The 10,620-nt window shown below is 36.9% G+C and overlaps 1 protein-coding gene across 3 annotated transcripts in view; it reads right to left on the reverse strand.

Annotated features, from left to right (window-relative positions):
* The window catches only part of LOC128020240 (nuclear factor 7, ovary), a 257,606-nt gene that overhangs the window by 230,791 nt on the left and 16,195 nt on the right, over nucleotides 1-10,620 (reverse strand). The gene's annotated exons all lie outside the window — the stretch shown is intronic.

Genomic DNA, 10,620 nt, shown 5'->3' on the forward strand with positions numbered 1-10,620 from the left:
TGCACCTTGAATCCTAATAGTTGAGGATTATTCATGACTCTTCTGTCTCATGCACCTCGAGTCACTTTATTTACTCATTCTTTAGGATTTTTAGTGTGACCTCAAGTCCGTATAAGATCCAAATTCATGCATGGAATCATCATTGAGTCGTTCATCCTCAATATATTACCAGAAACACTCCTGTGCTCTTCACATCCAGGAACTTTTACAGCGTTCGGGAAATTTAATACTAGCTGACTACATACTTTCAGTTCCAGCATATTAGAATGATTTTTGAAGATCATGTGACTATGAAGACTGGAGGAAAGATGCTGAAAATACAGCGGAGCATCACAGAAATAAATTACACTTTAACAGATATTCCCATAGAAAGCTGGTGTGTTACATTGTAAAAATATTTCATAATTTTTACTGTATTTTAAATCAAATAAAAGCAGCCTTGTTGAGCAGAGGAAAGTTAACTATATATGAATTATTCCAGTCTTTTGACCTGTGGTGTTTACTTATAGAACGGCTTTTTCTATGCTCTGTAATTGCATTTTGGCAGATGTTGTAGGTCATCCAGGTGTTTTACTGACAGCAAATATGCATAGAGTGCATTACAGTAAACATTTACAGTAAAGAGTAGTGTGTGATGACGAACAGAGCCATATATTGTATGTGCACTTTTTCTATTTATCTGATCTATTCCCTGTAACTTTTGCAAGAAAGCTGTGACGGTTAATTAAATTAATGACATTTTCAGGAGTCTTTGGTCTCCCTGCGCTGTCGCTCATGACCTGACATGAACGGAGACATGCCGAAGTTTGGATATATCCTGAAATTAATTTGTGGTCACGTAAATATTTAATATCTGATTCTCAGGACGTTTTCCTGGTCACACTGAGGTTTGTGTCGGCTTGACTGACTAAAAGCACAAAGGGGTGTTAGTTAAATGATTTCTGTCACAATGAATGGCTTTTGTTAGAAATGTCTTACAGCTGAAGCAGATTGAGTGGCACCTTCTGCACTTTATGCATGAGCTTGCTTTGATTCACGGTTTAGATTCAATTTTGACATTTTCTGGAAAGTGCTTCTAAAATCTGATTCAATGTACAGTGTTACAATTATATTTTATATTACTCTTTTTTTTCTGAATTATAAAATTGTGAATAATGTCCTGCCCTGGAATAAAAAAGTTGCTTGACCCATTATCGGTGTGAATGCATGCCTCTGAATACTAAATATGTTGACTATTTATTTATTTATATATAGACTTGTGCCGGTATTCGGTAATGCGATATATTGTGGTGATTAATACGCACGATATTGTTATCGTGGGCACTTCTAAATACCGTGAATAAATAAACATTACAAATTATAGAATTTGGAATGCATTTTAAGAAAAGTATTCCCATCAGCTGCTTAAAATGCACAATGCTGCTTGAAAGAGCGCATGCGCTCTGATGTAAACAAGCGGAACACGTGACACACGGAGGAACACGTGACAGACGCGCTGAATGAAAGCACATTCACTCTCTGACAGCAGATGGCGCTAAATCCAGCCCTTACCCTGTAAACACAGTAAATAAAGCAGCTGTTACTTTCTAAACCATAAATAATCTTAAATAACCATTCAGATTTGTGTTTTCCCTATGGTGTTTATTACAGAGCCAACTACTGAAATATTTAGACTTGATACGCTATTTATCTTCAAACATTTATGTTTTTTCCTTCTTTTTTTTTTTTTTTCACCTGACCGAAATGATTTAACTGAGATATGAAGCAGTGTTATGTGTTTCTCGGGTCTGGGAAATAGGAAAACCAACTCAACCACACTTGACATACTACATACTAATACTTATATATATTTATATATAATAGACTAATAGATTACAGACATATTGCTCTTAATATTTCTGCAGTATGCATTATGTATAATACACACATGTGAAAGCGAATGACTTATAAGTTCAAAGAAGCTCAACTCTCATCTTCCTGCATTTAATAATAAATATTTAAAAATAAGCTTTAAAATTTATTTATTTAAAATGTATTTAAAGCTTATTTTTATAATAATAATAAGCTTAAGCTAAATAAATAAATACATTTGATTTAAAATCAGGCTGATTACATTTTTGAGATTAAAAACACCTGACCTAAATGATTTGATTATATATTTATATCATATTTTTATCGGATTGCATTCTTTCCTGTTCCAGTAACATATTGTCAGAGTGTATCAATCTAACGCTTAGTAATATTTCTATTCAAAATCACGATTCCTCGAATTATAAAAAATAAAATCATGGCAAAACATTAAATTTGATTTAATCAATAAAATCAGAAAAAGCCCTACTATATACTGACATACTAATAGTTTACTAACACACTTCTGCAGTATCCAATATGCTGACAGAATGACCGCATTAAACATACATTTCTTACATATAAATGAGTTTTTAAAGTGTTTTTCAACACTTTACATTGGTAAAGGGGGGGGGGGGGGGGGGGCTTGTTCAATGTCAAATCAACCACATTTCAGACTTTTTTTTTGGTCTGAAGAAAGGCAAACATAGTGCTAATTGTGATTGATTTTAAATGGTGATTAAAAAAAAAGTATCAGCTCTATGCAAAGTGAACCACATTTCTGACCACTGAAAATGTTTCAGTTTACTCAAGGAGCCACATCAAGATCCCCATATCTCTGGAACTGAACCATATCGGAGCTTAAAAAGTTAAGATATCAAAAAAAAAGTTTGTTAAGAACCAGAAACTGAAAGAATATTGAGATGTCTTTAATACTTCTTGAGTTAAAGACATGCAAACTTAAAAAAAAAAAAAAAAAAATGACCACTGGAAATGTTTCAGTTTACTCATGGAGCCACATTAAGATCCCAATATCTCTGTAGCTGAACCATATCATGGCTAAAAAGTGAAGATACAGAAAGAAAAGTTTGTTAAGGGTCAGTATCCAAAAGGATATTAAGATATCTTCAATACTTCTTGAGTTACAGGCATCAAAAGTTGGAAAAAGTGAAGTAAAAAAGTACTTTTTCCCATTTTTGAATGACTGCTTTTGACTTATAATGCAACAAAGATTGCAAAAGTCAGCAGATTTGACTGATAGAGCTACCAATCTCTGTGTAAATATAACATCATGACGCCGCCGTCCTTCTAAAATCATTAACAAAGCCTTGAATATAGCTCCGAATCTCAGGTCAAATCTCTTCACTTCTCTTCAAAATAGTCACGGCCATATTAAGATCCCAATATTTCTGGAAGTTAATCACATTTGGGCTTAAAAATGAAGATATCATAAAAAAAAGTTTGTTAAGAGCCAGTCTCTAAAAGGATGTTAAGATGTATTTAATACATTTTGAGTTACAGGCATGCAAACTTTAAAAAAAAGTACTTTTTGCCATTTTTGAACGATCACCATTGGCATATAAAGTAACAAAGATTGCAAAAGTCAGCAGATTTGAGTAATAGAGCTACCAGTCTCTGTGTAAACATAACATCATGATGCTGCCGTCCTTCTAAAATCATTTACAAAGCCTTTAATATAGCTCCGAATCTCAGGAGAAAATGTTATTTTTATTTTTATTTAAATTTTTTTTGACCCAAACTGCTGAAATGTGCTGTCAAACTTTTAAAAACCGAGTAGAGAAAGTTCTGTCTGAAAAACCCAGGATTAAAATAGCCCAATGCATGTCTGTGATCTGCTGAAATGTTTGTGTGATATCAGTAAAGCGACACCAGAGGGCAGAACAACATTAGTTTATTCTCATACATTTTCTGAATAAATGCACACATGGATTCACTATTTATCCACATACATACACTACTGTTCAAAGGTTTAGGATCAGAAAACGTAATCTTGCAAAATGCTAATACTATATAAAACAGCATTTATTCAAAATATAAATATTTTCTAACAATATAAATCTTTGCTATAACTTAACAATAACAATAACAATAATTTAAAAATTTTACACAACCTTGCTGAATACAAGTTTTAATTTCTTTAAAAATAAATACAAGAATTAAAATGTTCTGACCCCAAACTTGTGTGTATATTGTTAGAAAAGATTTATATTCTAAATAAATGCTCTTCTTTTTAACTTTTTATTCATCAAAAAATCCTGAAAAAAGTATCACAGGCTCCAAAAAAAAATATTAAGCAGCAAAACCGTTTCCATCACTGATAATAAATCAGTATATTATCATGATTTCTGAAGATCATGTGACACTGAAGACTGGAGGAATGATGCTGCAAATACAGCGGAGCATCACAGAAATAAATTACACTTTAACACAGATTAAAATAGAAAAAAAAAAATGAAATAAAAATGTAATACTGTGAAATATTTTCGAGTATTTTTGATCAAATAAATGCACCTTTGATGAGCAGAAAAAACTCCTTTAAAAAGACATTAATATAGTTCTGATCCCAAACTTTTGAACAGTAGTGTGTGTGTGTGTGTGTCATATTATATAATAATACAGTTATCATAATTTTATAATTTTCAATAATTTTTTATTTACTTTGTTTTTTAACTTTAAAGTTTTAGTCATTTTGCGTTTGTGACAAAATGTTTTTTTATTCATTTTTCATTTTTAGTTATTTTAGTGTATCAAATTAAACATTTTATTAATTAAGAGCATTATAAAAGATTCAGTGTTATCAATATGTCAATTTATTATAAGAAACACAAGATTTTAACAGCCAATGACATTTCCAGCTGGGGAGACTGATTGTCTACAGTTTAGTGTTAATCATCATCTAACTCAACCAGTCAAGAGCTACATTAGCCTTAGATGTTATATGAATATAGTCCCTGAAGCATAGCTTTTATTAGCTGACAATAATAATAAATAAATAAACATTATAGGCACAAATACAAATGTACTTGTAGAAATTGTTTTTGAAAAATATGGTGTTATTGTTTTGGCAAGCTTAAATTAAAACTTCTATGAAAACTTGTGTGATATTCCTTTAAAATAATGTTTTAGTATACCTTTTTTAAAGTATATTTTACTAAGCAATTTCTAACATAATTTCTTTGAGTTAGACCAAACTTTTATTTTGGTGGGTTGTAGACAGAGTTTCTGTGTTTATTAATAAACTATTATTATTAGCTAATAGGCCTACTTGACGAATAGCTCTACTGTGCAATAGTAGGCTACTATTTCTGTTTGAATTTCTTCAAGTTATACCGAGATGTTATTTTGATAGGTTGTCATAAAGAACTTGCAGTTTGTGTCTGTGTATACGATACGAATGAATGACGATAGTTTTATCAAATGAAATGGTGAAATCCTCTCATAGCGCGCTGTGCACATGTGTAGCATACATCATGTGTCAATATAGTGAAGAGCTGAAAACACCACGAGCGCTTCAGTGTGTGTGTGTGTAGTAGTAGTAGTAGTAGAGCCAGAGACGTGTATAACAACACATTCAGGGCCGCTGCTGGCCAAATGTGTGCCCATAAGTTCGGAAGTTCGTAGGATCGCTTATCATTTGAGTAAGTTTGGGTATCGCGAATCATTTGAATCAGTTCGGGAGTTCGTAGCGGATTCGCAAATCATTTGAGTTAGTTATGGTGATCGCGAATCATTTGATCCAGTTCGGGAGTTCAAAGCGGGTTCGCGAATCATTTGAGTCAGTCTGGGGATCGCGAATCATTTGAATCAGTTCGGGAGTTCGTAGCGGGATCGCGAATCATTTGAGTCAGTTCGGGAGTTCGTAGCAGGATCGCGAATCATTTGAGTCAGTTATGGGGATCGCGAATCATTTAAGTCAGTTCGGGAGTTCGTAGCAGGATCGCGAATCATTTGAGTCAGTTTGGGGATCGCGAATCATTTGAATCAATTCGGGAGTTCGTAGCGGGATCGCGAATCATTTGAGTCAATTTGGGGATCGCGAATCATTCGAGTCAGTTTGGGGATCGCAAATCATTTGAATCAGTTCGGGAGTTCGTAGCAGGACCGCGAATCATTTGAGTCAGTTTGGGGATCGCGAATCATTTGAATCAGTTCGGGAGTTCGTAGCGGGATCGCGAATCATTTGAGTCAGTTTGGGGATCGCAAATCATTTGAATCAGTTCGGGAGTTCGTAGCAGGACCGCGAATCATTTGAGTCAGTTTGGGGATCGCGAATCATTTGAATCAGTTCGGGAGTTCGGAGCGGGATCGCGAATCATTTGAATCAAGTCGGGAGTTCGTAGTTAATTGGCGAATCATTTGAGTCAGTTCGGGAGTTCAAAGCGGATTCGCGAATCACGAAAGATTCGCGCTCTTAAATTTTCAAATTGGCCATAACCTTTAATTCGTTGCTTCCAAATGGGGTGGCAGCAGGGATGGCAAGGCTTTCTTTTAGGGTGGCATATGACACCCCGGTAGATCTGCCCCTGCCTGAGTTATGAGCAGACGAACACCACGCTCAGTTTCTCCAGTCTTCCAGAGATCAGACTGCTGTTTGTTTTGACCCTGGCTCAGCTTCTCCAGGTCTATGCAGATGTTCATGCATCACCTGTGCTCTGTGTAACAGCTGTTGTTCCCGAGTCTTTGACACGTCTGAACCTGAGAGCAGCGCTGAGATCTCACACCACATCCTTACTGGAAATCAGCATGTTTTATCATGCATTAGAGAAAAACACACTGGAAATCATCTGCTGACCGACTGACCGCCGCAGATCCAGTTAAGCTCAAGTAGCACAGGTCTTTTTACTGTATCTTTCCAATAATTCATAAAAAAGGATGTTGGATTATTTAGCATTTATAAATAGACAGTATGCACAAGTATCACAGTATGCTGTATTATTATTAGTGTTTATTTTAATACTATTACATCACTGCAGTTAATTAATTAATTAGAAAAATATGATTTAGGAACATTGCTTGTGTGTCTGAATGCCTTATAAACCAAACAGATTTGTTTTGTTAGTGATTTATGTTAGTCCACATTGACTTCTGTCTAATTTAACTAGTTTCTATCCAGTAACAGATGAATTTGCACCAAAATCCTGGGAAGTTCTTGAATGCATGGCTTTTAGCTTCAACAACAAAACATCCTTGAAGTGTTTCTTCCTTTTAAAACTCCAGCTCTGCATAATTATATCCTTAGTTGCATTGCTCGTTGTTGTTTCTCACAGTCGTGACCCACGAGTGCATTGATGTACAGGACGGATGGGATAAATGCATTAGGATGAGAGCATGTTGATTGGTCCCTGGAGGTAAAGATGGCTGTCTGTGCTTGTCCTTCATTACAATGGAGATGGATTCACCAGCTCCCACTAAGCAGATTATAACACTGACGTTTCCAGATGGGAAGCTAATTATGTTAACGGATGAACTCGAAGTCGTCTACCTTAACACTTCACCCAATCCAACCACATATCCAATGCACAAAGAGTTAAAGCTATGCATTCCTGTGCATCGCATCATAATACATGACCTTTGATTATAGCTCTGTATTTTTAATAGTCAGCCTTTGGTTATAATTGCATGATTATGATATCCATCCTCTGAAGGTGACGGCGTGGGCTTTCTGCTCGGTCCGGTCTCGAAGGCCTCATTATTACAGTAAGGAGGATGAAAATGAGCCTCGTTCAGAGCTTCAGGAGCTCTTTTGTTTCATGAATCGGCGGCTGGGAGTGAATTATAAAACAGAGAAGTTGTGACAAAAGGTGAGAGATTTGGATGAAATCTCATCAGCACGTTTTTTTCTGAGAGAAAGAGAAAGAATCGTGAAGCGAGTTTGTGGAGATGGTTTTAACCGTGGAGATGGGAACATGTGGTTTGTGGGTGAAAGTGAGAGTTTGTGTGCATTCTTCCTTGGAAATATGATTTTTTTTTACAAAAAACTATTTTTTTTTATAAATGTAAGGAATAATCAGAGAACTTCAGTGTTTCGGCTCATGTTCACTAGCTACTCATTAAATGCATGATTGACCAATCAACCCTTGTGGTCTTTTATTTTATAATAAAACATGTGTATCCATGTGTATCCACAAGCAAAGATGGCAGCATTTTAATATTGCAAAATACAATTTTTAATGCAAGGTCATTTTCTCAATTCAGTCTTTCATTAGTGTGCCAAAAGTCACTGGGTTTGGGCCAAGGAATAAAAACAAGACAAGAAATCTAACAGAAGCTCTAAATGAAGGTCACTGAGAGGAGCATTAAAGCTCCAGGATCTAGCAGCGGTGTGTGTGTGTGTGTGTGTGTGTGTGTTTGGGATGATGACTGATGCTGTAGTCAGTTCACCCGCCTGCTGTGCTTCATCTATTCCCGCTCGGTCTGAGCTGGGCTGGTTGCCATGGCGATGACCCTGTCATCACGTCCCTTCACCTGGGTAAACCAGTGAGTCAGGAGCAGCTCTGCTGGGGGGCGAGAGACAAAAGACAACATATGGAGCCGCTCCTCCAACAACAACAGCAGAAATCACCCGGGCATCCACATACAGACACAACCTGTGCAGATAGAGAGAGAGGGAGCGAGAGATGGATGGAGAAACAGTAGGGTAGATAGATTGATGTAGAAATGGATAGAAATATAAATGGATGGATAGTTAGATTGATGTAGACATAGATAGATGAGATATAGATTAATGGATGGAGATATAGACTGGTAGATGTATAAATAGTAGGATAGATGCATGCTTTTATGCATTTAGCACTTGTATCCAAAGCAACTTACAATGCAGTGAGGCTGTACATTTTTTCAGTACGTGTGTTTCCTGGGAATTGAACCCACAAACTTTGGTGTTGTTAATTCAGTGCTCTACCACTGAGCCACAAGAACATAGATAATAGGTGGACAGATGGAAAGATAGACTGAGGAAGAGATGGATGGATGGCGATATATATTGATGGACAGATGGGTAAACTGAGATTGATGGATAAATTGTTGATTAGATATTAGATTGATGTTGATATGATTGGAAGGAGATATAGATTAATGAAAGGATGGATAGATGGATGGATGGAGATAAAGACTGATGGATGGATAAATAGTTGGATAGATAGATGTACAGATGGATTGAGATTTAGATTGATGGATGGGTAGTTTGATAGAAGGTTAGAAAGATTGATGTAGATATGGATGGATGGATGGATGGATGGATGGCGATATAAATTAATGGAAGGATGGATGGATGGATAAATTGTTGGACAGATAGACTGATGTAGAGATGGATGGACAAATTGATGGATAAATTGAGATGGATGGATGGATAGTTGGTTAGATGTTAGATTGATGTAGATATGGATGGATGGAGATATAGACTGATGTATGGATGGATGGATGGATAAATAGTTGGATAGATTGATATATGGATAGATGGATGGAGAGTTATTAGGAACACCATACTAACACTGTGTTTGACCCCTTTCGCCTTCAGAACTGTCTTAATTCTTCGTGGCATTGATTCAACCAGGTGCTGAAGGCATTCTTTAGAGATGTTGGCCCATATTGATAGGAGAGCATCTTGCAGTTGATGGAGATTTGTGGGATGCACATCCAGGGCACGAAGCTCCCGTTCCACCACCTCCCAGAGATGCTCTACTAGGTTGAGATCTGGTGACTTGGGGGCTATTTTAGTATACTGAACTCATTGTCATGTTCAAGAAACCAATCTGAAATGATTCGAGCTTTGTGCCACGGTGCATTATCCTGCTGGAAGTAGCCATCAGAGGATGGGTACATGGTGGTCATTAAGGGATGGACATGGTCAGAAACAATGCTCAGGTAGGCCGTGGCATTTAAACTATGCCAAATTGGCACTAAGGGGCCTAAAGTGTGCCAATAAAACCATCTCCCACACCATTACACCACCAGCAGTCTGCACAGTGGTAACAATGGATGATGGATCCATGTTCTCATTCTGTTTATGCCAAATTCTGACTCTACCATCTGAATGTCTCAACAGAAATCGAGACTCATCAGACCAGGAATCATTTTTCCAGTCTTCAACTGTCCAATGTTGGTGAGCTCGTGCAAATTGTAGCCTCTTTTTCCTATTTGTAGTGGAGATGAGTGGTACCCGGTGGGGTCTTCTGCTGTTGTAGCCCATCCGTCTCAAGGTTGTGTGTGTTGTGGCTTCACAAATGCTTTGCTGCATACCTCGGTTGTAACGAGTGGTTATTTCAGTCAAAGTTGCTCTTCTATCAGCTTGAATCAGACGGCCCATTCGCCTCTGACCACAGGACTGCCACATATTGGATGTTTTTCCCCTTTTCACACCATTCTTTGTAAACCCTAGAAATGGTTGTGCATGAAAATCCCAGTAACTGAGCAGATTGTGAAATACTCAGACCGGCCCGTCTGGCACCAACAACCATGCCATGCTCAAAATTGCTTAAATCACCTTTCTTTCCCATTCTGACATTCAGTTTGGAGTTCAGGAGATTGTCTTGACCAGGACCACACCCCTAAATGCATTGAAGCAGCTGCCTTGTGATTGGTTGATTAGATAATTGAACTAATGAGAAATTGAACAGGTGTTCCTAATAATACTCAAGGTGAGTGTAGACTGATGGATGGATGGATGGATGGATGAATAGTGGGATGGATTGAAATATGGATGGATGGATGGATGGATGGACGGAGATATAGACTGGTGGATAGATGGATGGA

The sequence above is a fragment of the Carassius gibelio genome, chromosome A9, assembly GCF_023724105.1.
Source record: "Carassius gibelio isolate Cgi1373 ecotype wild population from Czech Republic chromosome A9, carGib1.2-hapl.c, whole genome shotgun sequence".
Lineage (NCBI taxonomy): Eukaryota > Metazoa > Chordata > Actinopteri > Cypriniformes > Cyprinidae > Carassius > Carassius gibelio.